The sequence below is a fragment of the Zerene cesonia genome, chromosome 3 (assembly GCF_012273895.1).
Source record: "Zerene cesonia ecotype Mississippi chromosome 3, Zerene_cesonia_1.1, whole genome shotgun sequence".
NCBI lineage: Eukaryota > Metazoa > Arthropoda > Insecta > Lepidoptera > Pieridae > Zerene > Zerene cesonia.
In genome coordinates, this window is record NC_052104.1 from 6,572,788 (window position 1) to 6,580,074 (window position 7,287).

Here is a 7,287-nt window from a genome sequence, read left to right on the forward strand (position 1 = left end):
AACAATAATTTAACAACAAGAAACGGAAGATATTTCATATTTGGAAAATAAATGTTTTTCGCTATTGGTTATTAATGTAATTAATGTAAGGTAATTAGGAAATTCTTAAAATAAGAATGAGAAAAAAATGAAAATTTTTGTATCTTAAACTACAAATTCTAAAAAAAAACTTCTAAATTCTTATTATTAAAAAGTATTCCTCGATTAAAATTAACATATTATTTCATAATTTTTCTCTTTTTCGTCAGTATTTAGGACAATAATAGTCAGTTTTTAAATTTTTATAATTTTCGCATCAAGTAGGTGTAAAAGTGAACGAATATTTCAAAATTACCCACGAGAACTCATTTTCAACTAAATATTTAATATAATTTTGCATTTATTTTTAAAATATTAAGATTTCAGTACTAACGCCTAATGATTACCGGTATTGGCCTTGTTTCATAAGTAAAAGAATATTAAAGTTGTTACAACTTACTCGTAAGCTTGGTCAGTTAAAATGTCAAGTGTAAAAGCTAGTGTCATGTGACTGAATAATTCAGTTTAAAGGTTCTCATAAATATTTGTCTTATGTACTTTACCTAGTTTTTGAAGTTAATAAATTGTGATTTTTAAAATAATCCTTAGTATCTTTACGTTAGTCTTCTAAAATCTAAATACTAGGTTCTTTTTAGAGTCTGCATTTTAAAGGATCATGATCACTATTATGAATTTGCATATAAACTGTATAAGGTAACATTTCGATTAGGTATATAAATAAGAAACAAAATATTATGTCCATTCAAGACAACAATTTTTTTTTTTTGGGCAAAGCAATGACAAATCATTATTAGTATTAAATCTGATCCTATTATATTTTCACAATAATAAATCTGAACGCAATGAGATTGATTGATTTGACTGATTTCCGTTCTAAGTACCAATATATGTGTATAATCTATGGTTCTAACTTCTAAGGTTGCCCGCTCCCAAAATTGCTTCACACACGAATGTTTCACGCGTGTAATGAAATCATTAAGCTTAAACGTAAGCTAATTAAAGCTGACAGGCTATAATATGTCATGTTGTTTTGAACTTAGCGTCATAGGTTGTTTGAAATATTGTGTAAAATAATACGTTCATGGTATAGTATTAATAAAGTACAACGAATAAGATGTCTAATGCTGCTTGAAGATTACTGTCAGTGTGATATGATAGATTTAATTAAGGCAAAGGATTTAATAATAGGTGTTATTAATGTGATTGTTACGATAAGTTTCATAATCATTCTCCATATATATACCACAAATTGTTACTTATGGGATCTTCATCATCGGTCTATATATGTTTTTAAAATAATTATTAGACTCTGAATAATCGAAATTAATATCAAAACACAATTGACAATAAATTTCTTATTTCTCCCCATTTTATATTAATTAACGAAGAATTATTTCCGTAAAAACGCAAGAAGAAGGAAGGAACCGATATAAAAAAAAAGAAGAAATTACCGACAAATTTATAATTCTTATTCAAAAACGTAAAGTTCAATACTAGTATATAATAGAGTAAAGGTGACAACCCTAGTTATAAATATAAATAAATTGTATTTAATATTATCGCCCACTTTATTAAACGTATGTTATAACAATGTTATTACTACTAGGTAGTGTAGTACCTAATAAATACACAAGTTAATTGAAACTGTGTTAACAAAGTGTAAAATTACTTAGTGATTATAATTATTATCACTGTAACAACGATTAAAATGTCGCAATAAATAACATAACGTGTTATTAACAATGACAGAACCATGTTTACAAAACTTAAACTTCGATGGTACAGGATTTTTATTTTTATTTCAGGTGAATAATATGACTTAGCCAACCTTTTCAGGTAACATAAAGGTAAACGAAATTAGATATGATAAACCTTTCATTTATTGATGATACGATGTATATAACTATTATTGTAAACAAATTAGATTAAAATTAAAAAAAATCCCGACCCCGAATAATTTAATCGACCATTTTGTGGCCGCGGCATCTTTCAACGATTTCCATCAAACATGCTATTAATGCTGCCAACTAATTCAACAAACAATAAAAAAAAAATCGGTTGCTCTGTTTGTGAGTTATGAAGTTAAAGACACGATTCACACAAACACACACAGTTACGTTGAACATATAAAACGACGTCATGTGAAATTCACATTCCAAAAAAATATATTTATTGTTACAATTGGCTACTCCATTTAGGACCGTCGTCCTTTCATAAAGAATAAATACAGAAAATGTCGATGGCTGAGTTTTCGTAACAACGACAATCTTGCTTTTAATTCTACACTTCAGTAGCTGCTAACGAGTGCCAAATTTGTGGTATGTCATCATTGTAGATTTTTCGTCTTATTGGATGATTTTCTATAATCAGTTTGGGTAAGAGCATGTCCGAGTTTTGTAATTTTGTAATACAGATGTACAAATTCTTATTACGTAAGCAGTCCTCGCTCGCTGTGTCTTTACTTCAAACCATTTTCCTCACAAAATAAATAGTATTGTATGAAGCAATGATGAGCTTAATTATAGACACACTTGTTACAAGTTTGATAAACGCATTCGTTTTTAGGGTTCCTTACCCATAGGTTAAAACGGGACCCTATTGCTGAGACTTCGTTGTCCGTCTGTCTGTCTGTCTATCCGTCCGTCTGTCATCACAACCTCATGGATGGTAGGTAGACAAATTTTCAAAGATAATGTATTTCTGTAGTCGCTACAACTTAAGCAGCGTGTGGAATTGTCATACAATTTTTGGGGGGACATTTTTTTTTGCAGTTGCCTTTAGCTTGTTTGTACGGAAACTTTAGAGATGCCAGTCCGACTCGCGCTTGACCGTTTTTATAGCTAAATTTAATTACTATACATAGCTTTATAATAATGTACCTTTGTTCGTATATGTGCAATAAACTTTTCAAATAAATAAATGTTTTGTAAACAGATGTAAAGAGGCTATAGGAGCAAGAGTAAAGATTAAGAAACAAACCGAGACGGTAGTTAAGATAAACATGTTTGGTTTTGTCTTTGCTCACAAGTAATTATGGCGCACATTTGCGTACGCATTGTGTAACATTTGGTTTAATTTGGGCAAAGACTGAATTCCCACTGAAACACCGGAACTACACGTATTGAACAAATATTTTAATGATTATTGAACTAATGGTAGTGTTGCAATCGATTAAAGGTTGATATATTTTGAATTTAATAAATTGTCTATCAAAAATGCATTCCAGTACATTGAGATATTGGTACTTTCCTAACTAAAACAATTTATTCTAAATGCCATATAATCAATTCAATACCTGTGCTATTAAACTAGAAATAAATTGAATATAACAAAGTTAAAACTTCACTTACGTTAAATGATTTTATGAACGCTTTAAAGTTTTATCGTAATGATTGTAATTATAAAGGTTTTACGAGGACTTAATAACAGAATGTGCCTTACATTGACAGAGGTATTGGTAATTTTCAGGCTATTATAATGAAGTAGGTATAACTGGTTACATTCCAAATGTTTAGTACAAGAACAATCACATACGCGGCCTGAGGGTGTGGTGCACAGGACTTGAGAAAAACCACTACGATCTAGCCAATGAATTTTGACACATATACCTTAAAGATAAGGACTATATTAGGTAAGTGTATTAATAATCAAGCTTGCATTTATTTGTCACGTTGACTACCAGTATATTGGTTGTATATTTCGTAAGCGGGCTTGCCTTTAATCTGTCTGTGTAATCTGTATTATAATATCACAGCTGATTGTAAATTAAGTACTTGATAGGCTGCAGAAGAAACAGGTTTTAAAAATATATTTGATGAAGAGAAAAAAAATCTAATATCATAAGCAAAGCACCATATAAATAAAATTTAATTACAAAAATGTTGTACACGCATAACTTCTACCTTCTAACTGGATAATATTTTGTACGATCGTTATTAGTAGGAGAAAGTTCATATGAAAAAAAAATTAAAAAAATAAGAGATAAATTAAGAAAATCTTAAAACGGAACATAGACGGAGCTCCGGCGAAAAAGCTAGTACTTTATATAATTAAAAACCTACCAATAAAACTCGATACTTTTTGCAATTGACTAGAATTATAAATCGATGAATTTTTTTCCGTATTTATAAGATATTTTGTATGGACCTAAGTAACATATTTTTTCCGATCTACTGACATATGTGAACATGATGTATTCAGAGAAATAAACATGTCGTTAAAATCATAATAAAATACATAACATTAATATAAAAAATGACCAACAGTATGAATCTGAATGAGTATTTCGATGCATTAATAATAATAAAATCAACAAATTTCCAATTCTTACATAACGCGAAATCTCTGTTTCGCTTCCTTATAAGCATTTTGTGTCAAGTATATTTCATCTAATTGCTAATACCGTGACCCACAGCAAAAATCGCTCGCGTACTCGATAAAACTGTTTCGCAATTCGCGCAAAAAGTTGACTACCGAGTCGCTTTAATGCAATCCAAAATAAACACCGACCGTCGCGTTTAATTTAACACTTGAAAGAAATAACGGATGCAATGTTCTATTATTCATCACCTTTTCTGGTGTGTTTGATTTCAAATAGATCATTTTGCAATAAATTATATACAGAATTTGGATTGCATCATTATTAAAACCATTAGGTTTTCAGAACGCTTTTTATGATATCCATATAGTACTTAACTACTACCACTTACTCAGTAATTAAAATTCATAATCATCCTCATCACCACGTGGCCACAGGTCATATAGGAAATACATCAGGCAGCATGTTGGCCAATTTGGTTTGGCAGATGTAACTTGTCGTCGAACTTTTGCATTTTGGACAGCCAGACAGCCAGTTTTCTGACGATGTTTTCCTTCGCCGATTCGAGCCGTAATGATTTTGATATAACGTGTAGATAAATTGAAAAATCTATTTATTTCCTGCGCAATCGTCTGGTCCTTACCTTTGCCATTTTAATTAAAATAAAACTTAATTAAATCTTTAAAGTTATAATACATTCATAATATTTTAATATACGTTTCTGTTTTATTTAATTAAATCAGAAACATTAAATACTCAGATTAATTTTCAAGGCATCCTCAGAAAATTAAACCTATCGTCAAAGCTTTTCAATCTATATGAACAACTAACATTGATTAATAATTTTCCCTGTATTTCGTCATTCAATTCAAACTCTAATCTCACAGGTCTACCTGGTTACAATATCGTAGTCTTGCAAATTTAATATATTTAGCTACGCTGTGTAATTATAGTGTTTCGTAAAGTGATCTAATAAATTGTAGGTTACAAGATGAGATTAACAAATAAGATGCCTCCAAAAAGATAAGCAATGTGATGTAGGGCATTAACGAATGCAGGTGGGTGTGTGTATAATGGTATTAACAGACTAACTAATTTTATATTTTGTACGTACTCAACTCAATGGATACTAAATGAATGTAGTTTAATTTAATCTGGTATAGAATAAAATCTATACTCATAATAGATGAAGCTGAAAAGTTTGTTTGGACGCGCTAATCTCAGGAACTATTGGTTTTAAATACAAAAATATTCTTGTATTAAATAGTCCATTTAATGCGGAAAGCTAGCTAGCTAAGTTGGGAAGATATATTGTTGTTAGATAGGAATTTATTTCGTACAACAATATTAGGCACATTGATAAGCTATTATTATGAAATACTAGCTGCGTCCCGCGGTTTCACCCGCGTAAGTCCTCATCCCGTAGGAATATCGGGATAAAAAGTTGTCTATATGTTATTCCAGTTGTCCAGCTGTCTACGTACCAAATTTCATATTTATACGGTTATTAAATGGTTCAGTAGATTTTACGTGAAACAGTAACAAACACACACACAACCTTACAAACTTTCGCATTTATGATATTAGTATGATTTGCAAATTTCCAGAAGACAAAAAAAAAATTGATTTTCCTTGTAATCCCATATTACAATTGAGGGAAAGCAGGCACTTAATATGTAAATTAACGTCAATAATAAATAAAGTAGGGAAAATTTTTCGTCGGATTTTAAACAAAGATACTTTATGGTATGCACTTCTATTTTTACGGTATGGTATGGACTTTTTCAGCTAGATTGTTGCACAAAGGAGAGCGAAGCAGATGTCAAGTGTGTAATGTAAAGTGGTAGCAAAAAACAGAATTATAAATTGTAATAGTAAATCAAAAATTCATTATTGTGCACTAAACTTAATAATAAAATACAAATAAAACAAAGTGTTATCAGAAGAGCCTTGTCTGTTTATTTTCCGAGCGGAAGTTTCGATTGTATACATATCAGGCCAAATTTTAGGACCGTATAAAATTCTATCGTCTGTTAATGCCTTAATATGAAATGTGGATCAATATGAATCTCGCAGTCATGTGACTACGAAGGCCGCCGCTCTAACGGGGATGGATAATTCGCAATCCGCTCGCCGAATTCATTTGCCAACAATTTAACGTGTTATGATTTTACGTGCTACAATTAAAGGCAATTATTCTATTTTATTACCCATCGAATGTCAATCCAGTAAATAGGCAATGCTGCGTGCATTGCCTAATTATTACACAATACCATTTATCAAATCTTAATTTATGTATCCTGTTAACGTAAAGAGTAACGAGTAACTTAATTACGCACTCAGAGAAAAAAAAACCGCTTTTAATACGCCAAATATCCTAACATAATGGCTCAGACCTTTTGCATCGCTGACCTTGTATATTAATATTTATTTATTTACCTTAATATTTTATACACTTAAAGTAATACTTAAAATTTATCGACATCACATTTAATTGCAGTAAATTTTATCCTTTAAATCTGTAATATCATTATCAGGTTCCTTATTCATTTATTGCAATCGCTTAAGAAAATTGGCGAGAAGTACATCCGTTGCATAGAGGTCGCGCAAAAATCATGTATGCAGCATTTTTAGTTAATTGGTTTGTTTATGTAGGTATATTACTATAACCCACGACATACGTTATAGGAGTGGCCAATACAGATTTGTCTTTCATAATCTTAGGTCACGACGGTGCTATATGTAGACACGTGCTTAATGAAAAACTTGGTTTGGTTTGGCCCAAATGTAATTGATTATCTCTAGCAATTATAACATGAAGTAGAACTAGTAGACATGCTGTATTCTCTAATACTGGTCTCATATAAATATTTTAAATTCTATTCTACGCTAGTCAAGTGCGATTGGGAAGACAAATTATCTTAAATTAC